Consider the following 13,059-nt stretch of genomic DNA (forward strand, 5'->3'; position numbering starts at 1 on the left):
TTGCTGCTGCACTTACTTTGCCCTAGATGTCTCCAAACTCTTTATCAAGCAGTTGAAATTGTTCCTGATTTACAGGAATTAGAGATTAAACAGCTTGCAACAGAGGCCGCCCAGCCAGACTCTGGCAGAACCACTGTTAGGCTCATAAGTGCTGGCTGTTTTGCTCTGCTCTGTAACAGATGGCTTATTTCTAAGGACAAAGTTCTTTATTTTCTTTCAAGTTTTCTATGGGTTGTAAAAAGAATGGGGGTCCTGGCAGCTCAGTATTCACCCTCTGCAGTCTTAGATGACATTCATTCATCAAGGTCTAATGAGAAGAGATCACAGGCTCAGACTCAGACCCAAAAGAATGGGACACAGATCTCAGCCTTTTCCCTAACTAGTGGTTCAGTTTATAAAAATTGACTTTTTATCCTCTCCAAATCTCAGTATTCTCATTTAAAAATGAACATGAAAATTACTTCTCCTTCTGTTTTCATAGTATGTTGAAAAGAAAAAAGTCAGACAGTAGGTTGAACTGCCCTAAAAATTAAAGTCTTTAGTAATAAGCTAACCTAAACATTCCTTAGTTCTATAGTTTTGCTGATTCTTTTTCTCTGATATGTCCACATATCTACAGTTAATTTGTATGTATTCTTGGGTGACAGTGGCCAGCATTCACTTTGATAAGATACAAGGATCCCAGCAGTAAATCAAACTGCATCCAAGTGTCTGACTTTACTGGTTTGGCTGCATTGTTCCTCTGTCTGGACCAAAGAGATGAAATGCAAACAGTTGGTTCTCACAAACCGAAGGAATGCTAATGCATTTGGGTGGAAGTATGGAATCCATGGTGAGGTTAAAAAAAAAAAAGTGAGGAGAGGACTAAAAAAGAAATAGCAAATGAGAAGACACAAAAAAATGCTGTTGTTCTGAATTAGATGGAAAGTCACTCACAGACTTTTTAAGGAGACTGAAGAAGGTTTTACCTCCCTATTTTCCACATTTCCCCCACTTTTATATACAATATAAATATGTAACCTAGCCTCAAAACACTAATATGAAGGTTGAGTCACAGGGAAAATTTCTTCTTTGTGGTATTTTTGGATGCTAAGCTTATGTTAATTTGTCCTTTTCCTCTGCCATCCATTCTCCACTCTGCCTCTCTGTCTTTATTCTGACTACTGTATTTCCTTCAATCCTATACTCTTCTCATTTTTTTTCATTTTTTCTCTGTCTGGACTCTTATGGTCTCCTAGACTGTACCGCACTTGAAATCCGAGTTTGCATTGTTTCTAAAGTATTTATATTCTTGGCACCATATACTAAGGTAAGTTTTCAGTAGGTTGATAAATGAACAGCCCTCAATCTTGTAGGGACTCACACTGCTGTCACTGAATTAACCTTGAATACTAGCGAAGTGGTTGGAGATTCCATACTACTTCTAATTCTGATCTTAGTGCATGGTGGTCTCAAACTCCGTACCCTAGAGTCCTAGGGATTAGATTCTGGAAACAAAAGAAACAAAAAGAAAACAAACAAACAAAACAGTCCATCAGTGAGAAATTACAACAATGTCAAGTTGCAGACTGGACTCTCCAGAAGAAAAAAAAATGCTGAGACAGAGTCTGAGGTGCAAGCTGTCCATTAGGAATCAACATATGTGAAAGTTAGAAGAAGCACATTTGGGAAGAGGATGATGGCTAACTTTCATGTGGGTCCAAAATTCTGAGCCATCCTAAGCCAGGACAAGGGGATGTCTGCAGCCAACATGGCCTGTCAGAGATGTTCTTATGCATATGGGGTCAAAGTGGCTGGATTTTATACTCCCCCACCTTCCACTCAACAAACACAGTGTGTCCAACAAACACAGGCTCACTCAGTCACTGTGTGGGCTATGGACTCAGGTGAGGAGGCTCTTGGCAGCTGAGGTCCACCCATTAGGAAATGATGGCTGGAAGCTATCAGCCAACCACGTTGCCCACAGTTGGGCAACTAGTCTCTCCTTGAAGGGAAAAGTGTGTGGTACATCCCTTCATCTACCACTTGGCAGGTCATAATTATAATTGTGTGTACAGATTAAATAAAGAGTACATATGTGTTAAGTTAGTTTTTAGGAATTCACTTCCTTAAGGCCAATCACTGAGCAATCTTGAGTCTACTATAAAGTACACTAAGAAACATCTCTGTGATTACTTCCTTCAGAGCTCATGCTTATTCCTTTGTCCATAGCTAGCTGTCCTTTCCTTAGAGTGGGTTATAAACAGTCCCAAAACTCAAACTGTGTGCTTTTGCCAAAGGCCCACAGAAACTAGTTGATCTCCTGTAAGCATACTTGCAGAAAAGGAGAACATTATTTTGGGTGATAAAATCACTAGCCAAGAACTTCTATACTTGGTGACATTGTCCTCATATATCAGATACTAAACAAAGGAGCCAGGGTCATATGCCAGCCAGAAATAAGCTTCAATGAGCATCTGCTGTTAGCTGTATTAGCAAGAAATGAATGGGAACTGTAAAAATTAATCAGAGACTTTGTACTTGCTGAAACATTTATGAGAAAGCAGTTATAAACCACGACATTATGGTTTCCTCTCCTTTTTCTCTCTGATCCTCTGTCTCGTCTCCATGCTGTTGTGTCTTCTCTCTCTTGTTTAGACACTTCTGACTTTTAGAAGTATATTCCTCATTATGGAATAAAAGGAGGCAGGGAGAATTGGCTAGAATTGATTGTATGAACTGCATAGAAAGTCACCATTCTGAAGCAGTTGTACCTGTGAAAGTCTGAACCTATTCCCTGTGGTCCATGAGGATTGTGTGATTTCCTGGCAAGGCACAACCAAAGCTCCAGTGTTGTCTGAGGGTTCTTTTCTCCTGGGGTTTCACATATGTACAGACATACTTCATTATAGTGTGAGCAGAAGAGTCACCAATAGCAATTACATCCTAACTTAAATGGTTTTCCAGAGCATCTAAGCAAAAAGAAGTCATCAAGAGTTTCTTCTATTCTTCCTTTTTTCATACAAAGGTAAATTAGCATACCATTGGTACTTCAAAAATAGTAATGACGGAGTTAAAATGATATCTATTAATTAGTGTTTGTTTTGGCAGTAGTAGGCTGCTAAAACTTGACAGAAGAAGAGTAGTATTTGACTTTTTTGGGTGCAAATGCTTGCTGAGGAAGGTCATCTAAGGGCAAGGTTCATCACTCTACGTTAAAGTTCTAGGGACCAGTGCTGATTCACCTTATGTTCAATAACTGAAATCATCACCATGGCCTGTTACTTACAGGTATAATCCATGTATCTGTATCTTTGCTATAAAGGTTCAAATTTGCTGTGTGTGTGTGAGAGAGAGAAAGAGAGAGGAAGAGAGAGAGAAAAAGGGAGAGAGAATGCTCATATGTGTGCTTTGGGTCATGGAGGAAAGAGGTATCACACTTCATTTGACATAGTCCTACCAAGTGTCACTCAGAATAAACACAGTATTGATGGCAAATTTTTTCCCCAGCCATGCAGGCATAGTTAAACTCATAGGATTAAGTTTAAAATATTACTGTTTATTGAGTATTTATTGCATACAAGTCTCAGCTCTGAAAGTTCTGTAAGTATACATGCATTATTTAATTAAACTCTTCCCACAGCCTTATGCTACTGCTGCTGCTAAGTCACTTCAGTTGTGTCTGACTCTGTGTGACCCCATAGATGGCAGCCTCCCGTCCCTGGGATTCTCCAGGCAAGAACACTGGAGTGGGTTGCCATTTCCTTCTCCAATGCATGAAAGTGAAAAGTGAAAGTGAAGTCGCTCAGTTGTGTCGGACCCTCAGCGACCCCATGGACTGCAGCCTTCCAAGCTCCTCCGTCCATGGGATTTTCCAGGCAAGAGTACTGGAGTGGGGTGCCATTGCCTTCTCCGCACAGCCCTATAATTAGGTCCTATTGTTATCTCCATTTTACAGATGAGGAAACTGACACTTAGGAAGTTTAAGCAACTTTCTTAGGGTCATACAACCATAAGCGGCAGAGCCAGGACTCAAGCCAGCTCTTTGTGGCTTTAGAATGGATGGTAATCCAACAGTACATGGCACAGTTGGAACTCAAACCTAAGTCTTTGGACTCCTAATCTCAGAGCCAATTTTACAGCCTTGGTTATATAGAAAATAACTTAAGAAATATTATATCTGCAGGTGATATATGGAAGTGAAACCAAGATCAAACACACACATATACCTACACAACAAAACAAACCAAAAACAAAATAAATGTCCATCTCCTAATTTATGATTGCTCAAAAGGCAAGGCAGTGTCTTGTCCCATACTTTTCTTTTTTTCCTCTTTTTCTCTACCTTAGCTCAATGGGACCTGTGCTCCAGATTCTCGGGTCCTTTCTGAAGACTCAGCTGTGTGTTCTGTTTCCTCAACTGCTGAGACATCAGTAGTGTCTCCTGCCTCCTTCACAGTCTCAGATCTGATCCACCAAGTGCTCCACAGTCAGCAGAAGGACAGAGAGAAGAGGAGGCTTCAGCCTCCCAATCTCTTCCAAGGGCTGCTTTTTTCTTTCTTTCCTCAAGAGGAACAACAACAAAAACAAACAAATCCAACTCCCACTTCTGCAAATCCCCAGGAAATTCCTTTTTCCAGAGTTCTCACTCATTAATTTGCTTAACATTCCTGCTGGTAATAGACCCAATGGATTCTCCATAATTGCTGTGAGATGCACAGGGAAAAGGCTGGGGGCGGGGGTGGGGGTAGAAATCTTCACTTCTCTTCTGTAATAGCAAACAGCAGAAATGAAAGAGGTAGGGGATTTTGCAAAATGTCAACTCCCTAGAATTAAGAACAAGAACTTTCCTTGCCGGATCTAATCTATGCTGGTCATCATGAAATGGTATATATTGCCACTTTACAGCAATCTGATAGTTAACAGCTTATTATGGGAGAAGGCAATGGCAACCCACTCCAGTACTCTTGCCTGGAAAATTCCATGGGTGGAGGAGCCTGGTAGGCTGCAGTCCATGGGGTTGCACAGAATCAGACACAACTGAAGTGACTTAGCAGCAGCAGTAGCTTATTATGATTCTTAAGATTGTATATTTTGCTCTCCATGTGTGTATGTATGTGTGTATGGAGTGAGAGTGTGTATATGGAGTGTGCTGGACAGCCAAAATGAGAACAAAATAGTTGTTGTTATTGTTAGTTTCCCTCAAGATGACCCTTCCCTCCAGAAGAACAATATGCTGTGATCTTTCACAACCCAGGCTTTACATCATCCATATTACCCTGCAGCAGCAATAGACTGATGTGTATTTTCACTGCCCCGAGAGAGTTACCCTCTAATCCTTCATTTGCCGCTCCAGCACAATTGCACATAAGCAACATCAGGGATAGTTAGAGTGCATACAATGGATTTCAATCTATCCATCACTTAAACTACAGTCGAGGACATGAGGAGGTAAAAAAATAAAAAAAAATAAAAAAAACACCCAAAACTTTAGAATCAAGAAATGCTTTTGTCCATTGTAGGTCAAGGAAAATCATCATACAACTTGGCTTTATTCTTTGCCTTTAGGATAGTTTCCCACGTTACAGTAGAAAAAGGTTAATGTCTGTGAACAGTCAGTAACAAAGTAATAGTGGAGGTGATGTTAAGAATTTTTAACCTACATGTGAGGAAGAGCAGCTTCTGCTTACCACAGTCTTCACATTCTGTCATTAACTCTTCTGATTGAACATCATGGCAATAGGGCTTAGTCTAACTAACTTTAATGGATTTGGGAAAATTTAATCTTAATTCATGTGTGCGTGTGCTCAGTCGTGTCTGACTCTTTGCAACCTCATGGACTGTAGCCCGTCAGGCTCCTCTGTCCATGGGATTTCCCAGGCAAGAATACTGGATTGGGTTGTCATTTCCTACTCCAGGGGATCTTCCTGACCCAGGGACTGAACCCACGCCTCTCCCCTCCTGCATTGGCAGTCAGATTCTTTACCACTGCGCCACCTGGGAAACCAGCCTTAGTTCATGTGTGCTCAAAAATATACTTAAGGATAAGTGAGTGAGCAGAAAGCCATATTTAGGCACTCAAATAATTTTGATTCAAACTAATGAACATTCATCATATAAGGGACTGGTCCTATTCCTTTAAAGATCAAAGATGACAGAGCCAAAGATCCCATGGTTAAGCTATTTACAATCCAGGAGAGAAGAGTAAATGTCTACACATATAACCATAAGAAATACAAGAGGTTCTAAAGTGGACTGTGAAATTAACTGGGTCATCTATAATTCTGTATTTTAGGCCACTGGCCCTAAGTTTAGATTCTCCAAACTCCAATCCCTGCATCCATCACTACTATAATCAAGAGAGTCATGCTAGAAATTGAAAGGCCATTATAACGTGGAATTATAGGAGCAATAAGGAGACAGAGAAAGCATACTGGAGTCAAAGGGATTACTAAAATGCTCCATATGAGGCATTAAGAGAGAGCACCTGGTACTTAGGTTTGTGGCTTCTTCAATAACTGCCTGTAGTTAAATATAAACTAAAAGCAGCAATGAAAAAAAAAAAAAAAAAAAACAAAACAAAAGAAAAAGCTATCTCAACAAAAGAATAATGCACTCTAAAAATTCTTAGGCATTTTCTTCTCATACTTCTAAGAAACAAGCCTTTGCAGTTACAATTTAAGCTTAACTTTTTGAACGTGAAAAGAAATTCCATATGTGTATATACTTTTTGCAGCCTGTGTGATTTAGCAAAAAACAGGCAAATCTATTGCTTTCATACTTATATTAGAAATGCCAGATGCATAACCACAATTTAGATTTGATTTTTTTCAACTCAAACAATAGTGTTCCTTTAAGCAAAATTGGCTTGACTTTAAGAGGGAATGTGAAAACTTAATGTTTTGAAATCTTGCAGAATAATTTGTTGGCAGCTCAAGATACTGTTTTGCCAAGTTTTACTCCAAAATAATTTTCTTACTCAGAGCTGATACAGGGAATGGCAATTCTCACTTGAATATATGGCAGTTACACAACTGAGCCAACTGGCACACTGGAAAGGGAGGACATCCTAGACTCGGGGGAGAGGCCTGGTTATTTTAGTGATGAGGACTCAGAGGCCCAGAGAGTCCAAACTTGCACTGTTAACCAGTGGGAAAGGCAGGACTAGCGATACAGTCAAGATGATGAGCCTTCAAAAATACTGCCCTAAAAAGACAAAATTAAGGAGAACTCTAGGGAAATGGTGGCTTGAGATTTTCCACACACCTCCATTCAGTGCTCTGACTCCAACTCAGCCACTTCCTGTGGGCCAACAGGCAGAGGTGAGCCAAGACCTGTAACCATATTTTCTTCCCTTTTGGTCAGTACTCTAGGATTCAGAACAAAAGCCCAAGGAAAGGATCTGAAAGCAGCCCTCGCTAGAAAGAAAGTCCATTCCAGCTCTCCTGGACTTTAGGGTCTCCCTGACCCTAAGAATCTGCAGACGAGGTGAACAGTTGGGTTTACTCATCTCTACCTCTGAGATGCAGAGAACACAAAGAGATCGTAGAGCAAAGATGCTCTGCCTTTGCGCACTGTGGTACCAGAGATGGAGAGTCTGCTGTATGTTCAGGGAGCCATAGTGCAGGGATAGATGCTCTCTCCAGTACTCTCTGAAGCACTCCTATGGAAGGTGTCCAAATGAGCAGATATAGAAAAATGGTAGGTATCCCATTAAAAAGGTATATAAGCCAGGAAGTTAGAATAGACTACCAAAGAAAGAGAGATACTTCTCTAAAAACTAGATTTAAAAGAAGAAGAATATGTAAAGAAATCCAGATATAGCACTCAGCATGGTTCCTGGCACTAAAACCACATGATTTTTTTTTAATTTAAAAATTGAATAGATGAAGTACAAGTTATCACTCACTATAGATGCATACATCAGTGCATTGGAAGATCAGGTGGAAGAATATATTAAATTACAGACAGGAAAAAGGAGAACAACTATATAGAAAATGAAGGAAAATATACACATTTTGGAAAAGAGATTCACGAAAAATGCAGAAGTTCTAGAATGAGAAAAAGATGCAAATGAAGGAGACAACAATTAAACAAATGATTGATGAAATTTTTTGAGCCAACGAACACTCAGGCTAGCAGATTTACATCTCATTCATTTTCAGAGATATGTGTGTCCTTATCAAATTGCTGAACTCCAGTGATAAAGACAAGTATATATTTAATGCATCCAGATAGAAATGAGTAATTTATAAAAAAATTAGATGGATAATTGCTGTTGTTCAGTCGCTCAGTTATGTCTGACTTTCTGTGACCCCATGGACTGCACCATCCAGGTTTTACTGAATACATGGACCTTTGTCGGCAAAATGATGTCTCTGCTTTTTAACACACTGTGGAGGTTCATCATAGCTTTTCTTCCAAAAAGCAAGCATCTTTCAATTTCATGGCTACAGTCACCATCCACAGTGATTTTGGAGACAAGAAAATGAAGTCTGCCACCATTTCCATTTTTTCCCCATCTGTTTGACATGAAGTGATGGGACCAGATGCCATGATCTTAGTTTTTTGAATGGAGTTTTAAGCCAGGTTTTTTTTTTTACTCTTATTTTTCACTTTCATCAAGAGGCTCTTTAGTTCCTCTTCGCTTTCTGCCACAAGGGTGGTGTCATCTGCATATCTGAGGTTATTGATATTTCTCCCTGCAGTCTTGATTCCAGCTTGTGCTTCCTCCAGTCCAGCATTTTGCATGATGTACTATGCATATATGTTAAATAAGCAAGGTGAAAATATATGACCTTGACTTCTTTCCAAATTTGGAACCAGTCTATTGTTCAATGTCTGGTTCTAACTGTTGCTTCTTGACTTGCATACAGGTTTCTCAGGAAACAGATAAGGTGGTCTGCTATTAAGAATCTCTTTAAGAATTTTCCAAGTTTGTTGTGATCTACACTGCTAAAGGCTTTAGTGTAGTCAATGAAGCAGAAGTAGATATCTTTCTGGAATTCTCTTTCTTTTTCTATGATCCAGCAGATGTTGGCAATTTGATCTCTGGTTCCTCTGCCTTTTCTAAATCCAGCTTGTACATCTGGAAGTTCTTGGTTCATACACTGTTGAAGCCTGGCTTGGAGAATCTTAAGCATTACTTTACTAGCATGTGAGATGAGTGCAATTGTGTAGTAGTTTGAACATTCTTTGGCATTGCCTTTCTTTGGGATTGGAATGAAAACTGATCTTTTCCAGTCCTGTGGCCACTGCCGAGTTTTCCAAATTTGCTGGCATATTGAATGAAGCACTTTCACAACATCATCTTTTGGGATTTGAAATAGCTCAACTGGAATTCCATCACCTCCACTAGCTTTGTTCATAGTGATGCTTCCTAAGGCCCACTTGACTTTGCATTCAAGGCTGTCTGGCTCTAGTGAGTGATAACACCATCTTTGTTAGTTATCTGGGTCATGAAGATTTTTTTTGTATAGTTCTTCTGTGTATTCTTGCCATCTCTTCTTAATATCTTCTGCTTCTGATATGTCCATAGCATTTCTGTCTTTTATTGTGCCCATCTTTGCATGAAATGTTCCCTTGGTATCTCTAATTTTCTAGAAGATGTCCAGTCTTTCCCATTTATTATTTTCCTCTTTTTCTTTGCATTTTCACTTAAGAAGGCTTTCTTATCTCTCTTTGCTATTCTTTGGAATTCTGCATTCAGATGGGTATATCTTTCCCTTTTTCCTTTGCCTTTTGCTTCTCTTCTTTTCTTGTACAATTATAAAATCTACAAGTGGTGGTATAATATCTACAGATGCTTTCAAATAAAGGACTAGATGTGTGATAAGATATTATTCCCCAATAGTCTATAAGAATGTTATTCAAAGAGATTTTTTCACAAATGTACTCCACCTAAGGAAATACTTAAGAAACTATTCAAACCAGAAAATAATAAATCTGAACCTCATGGTAGTTGAAATAGAAAAAGAGGTAAAGTTGGTGAGTAAAGAATTTAGTAACAGATTTATAATTAAATACAATTGAACAATTATAGTCTATCTGCGAATTTGTACACTAAGGAGATAAACAAGAATTCTTAAAAGACACAAAATGCATGGAAAATTCTAACAATTGTATGAAATTTTAAGCATCAATTATTTTAGAAAGGGTTTGGATGGGAGAAAGAAGAGTAAACTAATAGCATTCCTCGAGTTTCATATGATGTACAGATAAGGGAAAGTTAATAAGCAAGTGAAAATATTCTAGAGGTCTTATTTTATTGGGATGAGGGAGAGAAGCAGTAGAGGAATAAAGAACCTTAATAAATAAATATGCATATAAATGAGCAGGAGGAAAAAGAAGGTAACCATTAATGAAAGTTAGTTATAGTAGAACTCCTTAGATAAAAAAGGAAAAGAAGCAATTAATAAAGTTAATAAAACCATGCAAATGTAAGGAAAAAAAAAACAGAAAAAAAATAATAAAGCATCAAGTATGGCATAAAATCAACTATAATATGACACAAACATAAAAGACTTAATTCTTCAAAGGCATATAGTCCCATCATTTCACAGTAAATAGAAAAGGAAAAGTGGAAGCAGGGACAGATTTCATTCTCTTGGGCTTCAACATCACTGTAGATGGTGACTGCAGCCCTGAAGTTTAAAGACACTTGTTCCTTGTAAAGAAAGCTATGATAAACCTAAGTGAAAGTGTTAGTCGCTCAGTCATGTCCGACTCTTTGCCACCCCATGAACTGTAGCCCACCAGGCTCCTCTGTCAATGGAATTCTCCAGGCAAGAATATTGGAGTGGGTTGCCATTTTCTTCTTCAGGAGATCTTCCTGATCCAGGGATCAAACCAGGTCTCCTGCACTACAGGTGAATTCTTTACCATGTGAGCCACTATGACAAACCTAGATAGCATATTAAAAAGCAGAGATGTTACTTTGTCAACAAAGGTCTGTCTCTTCAAAGCTGTGGTTTTTTCAGTAGTCATGTAAGGATGTGAGAGTTGGACCATTAAGAAGGCTGAGTGCCAAAGAAGTGATGTTTTCAAACTGGAAAGCATCTGGAGAAGACTCTTCAGAGTCCCTTGGACAACAGGGAGATCAACCCAGTCAATCCTAAAGGAAGTCAGTCCTGAATATTCATTGGAAGGACTGATGCTGAAGCTGAAGCTCCATTACTTTGGCCACGTAATGCAAAGAGCTGACTCAATGGAAAAGACCCTGATGCTGGGAGGGATTGGGGACAGGAGGAGAAGGGGATGACAGAGGATGAGATGGCTGGATGGCATCACCGACTCAATGGACATGAATTTGACAAATTCAGGCAGATAGTGGAGGATGGAGGAGGCTAGCATGTTGCAGTCCATGGGGTTGCAAAGATTCAGACACAAATTAGCGACTCAACAACAAAAAAGATGAACATAAATAAAAACAAAGCAGGAGGGGCAATATCAAAAATGTATAATTTATAAATCAGGAAAAATAATCATAATCCTACAAATAACAAACACAAAAATTTAAAAAATAAAACAAAACATATGGCAATTCTAGGAGAGTTAATTAAAAAATAAATGATGGTAATTTATTTTACTTTATTTTTTCAGAACTAGTAGAGAAAATATTAATAAGAATATAAAAAAATTAAACATATATTTAATCAATTTTATTTAAAAGCCCTGCCGAATCTTCTATTTTGGGAATAGAGAATATTTTTGTTACATTCAATAGATATTTACAAAGTCAGTCATATATTTGGATTCAAATAAGGCCCAACGTCCAAGGTAAGAGAAACCCAAGTAAGACAGTAGGTATTGCAAGAGGGCATCAGAGGGCAGACACACTGAAACCATAATCACAGATAACTAGCCAGTCTGATCACATGGACCACAGCCTTGTCTAACTCAATGAAACTAAGCCATGCCATGTGGTTACACCCAGAATGGGCGGGTCATGGTGGAGAGATCTGACAGATTATGGTCCACTGGAGAAGGGAATGGCAAACCACTTCAGTATTCCTGCCTTGAGAACCCCATGAACAGTATGAAAAGCAAAATGATAGGATACTGAAAGGGGAACTCCCCAGGTCAGTAGGTGCCCAATATGCTACTGGAGATCAGTGGAGAAATAATTCCAGAAAGAATGAAGGGATGGAGCCAAAGCAAAAACAATACCCAGTTGTGGATGTGACTGGTGATAGAAGCAAGGTCCGATGCTGTAAAGAGCAATATTGCATAGGAACCTGGAATGTCAGGTCCATGAATCAAGGCAAATTGGAAGTGGTCAAACAGGAGATGGCAAGAGTGAACGTCGACATTCTAGGAATCAGCAAACTAAAATGGACTGGAATCGGTGAATTTAACTCAGATAACCATTATATCTACTACTGTGGGCAGGAATCTCTTAGAAGAAATGCAGTAGCCATCATGATCAACAAAAGAGTCCAAAATGCAGTACCTGGATGCAATCTCAAAAATGACAGAATGATCTCTCTTTGTTTCCAAGGCAAACCATTCAATATCACGGTAATACAAGCCTATACCAGAACCAGTAACGCTGAAGAAGCTGAAGTTGAAAGGTTCTATGAAGACCTACAAGACCTTTTAGAACTAACACCCAAAAAGATGTCCTTTTCATTATAGGGGACTGGAATGCAAAAGTAGGAAGTCAAGAAACACCTGGAGTAACAGGCAATTTTGGCCTTGGAATATGGAATGAAGCACGGTAAAGACTAATAGGAGTTTTGCTAAGAGAACACACTAGTCATAGCAAACACCCTCTTCCAACAACATAAGAGAAGACTCTATACATGGACATCACCAGATGGTCAACACCGAAATCAGATTGATTATATTCTTTGCAGCCAAAGATGGAGAATCTCTATACAGTCAGCAAAAACAAGACCAGGAGCTGACTGTGGCTCAGCTCATGACCTCCTTATTGCCAAATTCAGACTTAAATTGAAGAAAGTAGGGAAAACCACTAGACCATTCAGGTATGACCTAAATCAAATCCCTTATGATTATACAGTGGAAGTGAGAAATAGATTTAAGGGACTAGATCTGATAGAGAGTACCTGATGAACT

Source organism: Bubalus bubalis, chromosome 3, assembly GCF_019923935.1.
Source record: "Bubalus bubalis isolate 160015118507 breed Murrah chromosome 3, NDDB_SH_1, whole genome shotgun sequence".
In the NCBI taxonomy this organism is placed as follows: Eukaryota; Metazoa; Chordata; class Mammalia; order Artiodactyla; family Bovidae; genus Bubalus; species Bubalus bubalis.